The 1,998-nt window shown below is 37.5% G+C and overlaps 1 protein-coding gene across 3 annotated transcripts in view; it reads left to right on the top strand.

Annotated features, from left to right (window-relative positions):
* Window positions 1-1,998, top strand: part of LOC107671587 (G-protein-signaling modulator 2-like) — a 14,423-nt gene continuing 12,425 nt past the window's right edge. For 2 of the 3 annotated variants that reach the window (XM_016464500.1, XM_016464498.1), the window contains exons 1-2: window positions 1-180; window positions 464-489. The gene's annotated coding sequence lies outside the window, so the exon portion shown is untranslated. The remainder of the gene's footprint in view (window positions 181-463; window positions 490-1,998) is intronic. The other variant, XM_016464501.1, reaches the window with a different exon arrangement.

The raw sequence follows: 1,998 nt of genomic DNA, 5'->3' as shown, positions 1-1,998 counted from the left end.
TGTAGTTTTCTCTCTACACCGCTTCGGTGAGTCGACTCCGAATGTATAAATTAACCGAAAACGGGTTTAGTTAATCGGTTCTTACAATGTGATTGGATTAAATTTTTTTGTGTTATCGATTCTGTTGGTTGTAAGAGACTGAACCGAGGGAAGGATCGGCGGAGAATCGGAGGAGTTTGAGTGAGTATGACTGAAGTTTAGCTCATAACGGCCGTTAAGACAGACCTGCACGCGCTAACACAACAAAATATTAACTTAAAACCAAAATTAAAACTTCAAAGCGCGCGGAGACCTTGTTAGGTACCATATTCTGATTTCATTACAATGGAACGTGCGCTGTTTTTTATTTCATTGAAAAATTGATGTATCTTCTGTACCCTCAAATGATAATATGGTTAAACATTTAAATTATTTTACCAGCAATATAGTAATGTTTGTGCTTTTCCTCTCTGGTTTTGTTCAGGTCTGTCAGTGTTACGCATATTTAAGGTTAGTGTTTTATGTGATTTTATATTTTCAGTATGAATTGTATAAATATTTGTCTGGCTTAATCCTGGGCTATCTTTTACTGTTTGCTTTGGGAGTGAGACATGGGTGAGTCTTTATACTGCTTTATAAATGAGGACTGACACTGTGGCATTGGCGTGTTTCTGCTGTTGTTTTTTTCCATAATTATAGGTTTTGCGTTGGCTTTTACACTTTCTTTATTCAGACGATATTCTTATTCACAATGCTCTCTGACTAACATACCTATCCTCCTGGCACAATGTAATGGAAAACTCTATGCTGAATTTGGCATTTGTTTATTAGTAACTGCTTACAACACACTGTGTGTTTGTGTATAAAAGGGGTCTTTAAATTGCGAGCACCTCAGGAACAGCTGTCAAGTGACAGTCATGCATTGTGATGATTGAAGTCATCATCACTTCCTGTGTCATGGAAGCTGAAGCTATATCTCTGTCTTCTTGCTAACCTCTCTTCATGTCTCATCTTGTTAAGCTAACCTGCCTCTGAGGTACCCTGAGAACCACGCTGCTGTTTTTCTGTTACAATTATGACACACAAACCAGTTTTGTAACCAACTCTGTTTTGAAGTTCTGTTTGTTCTTTAGAATGAAGAAAGGAAATACAGTGGATTTGAAGGTCTTTGGCACAAGTGTTGTTACATGTTTTAGCAGGCAGTTTATCAGCACTCTTGTTTGAGACTGAGCTTGGTTACTTTTTTTTGTTAAGAAAATTGGGCTTTTCACCATTTACCAAGGGTTATCTTGTTCCATGTTTTATGCAGTTTAGACTTTAGTCTGTGAGTGGTGTCGTTCTTTTAATTATAGAGAAATGTATTCCTGATGTAATCAATTTCTAATGGATTAAAATGGAGTGCATCAGTTTCCGTCCACTTTTTTTTTTTTTGGCCTTAAAGGTGCTGTATGTAAGTTTTTGACTCTACTAAAGCATAAAAATACCATAATATGTTTGCAGATACTTAAGAAACATGCTAAGTTAACATACTTGTTTATCTGAAAAACAATGCTACAGTCAGTTATTCTCCTTTGAAAATGTGCGTTCCGGGCCGGAATGTGGGTCTCTGTTTTGGTTTGTGAAACCCGCCCACTGCCAGTGTACCCAGTTGTATTTCGGCACGGGCCGGGTGAAAAAAACCCTCTCCAATATTTTGAATTTGGACTGCAATACCTAGTTCAACCACTCGGTGTCAATCCGACATACAGTACCTTTAACTATTTTTCACTGACTTTTGCCCATGTGGATTTTTAAAAAGTCTTTGTTAAAGAGTTAAAAGCCATGAACCTACAAACCAACAATGAGGTGAATCACAACAGACTTGTGTTGTGGACTGTGGACTGTGTACTTAAAGGGTTAGTTCACCCAAAAATGAAAATTAGGCTGCGTTTTACTCACCCCCGATGCATGCTAGGTGTATATGACTTTCTTCTTTCAGACGAATCCAGTCGGAGTTATATTAAAAATTGTCTTTGATCT

The sequence above is a fragment of the Sinocyclocheilus anshuiensis genome, unplaced genomic scaffold, assembly GCF_001515605.1.
Source record: "Sinocyclocheilus anshuiensis isolate Anshui unplaced genomic scaffold, SAMN03320099.WGS_v1.1 scaffold1149, whole genome shotgun sequence".
Classification (NCBI taxonomy): Eukaryota; Metazoa; Chordata; class Actinopteri; order Cypriniformes; family Cyprinidae; genus Sinocyclocheilus; species Sinocyclocheilus anshuiensis.
The sequence above is the reverse complement of the archived record's forward strand: the minus strand, read 5'-3'. Positions and strand labels throughout refer to the sequence as shown.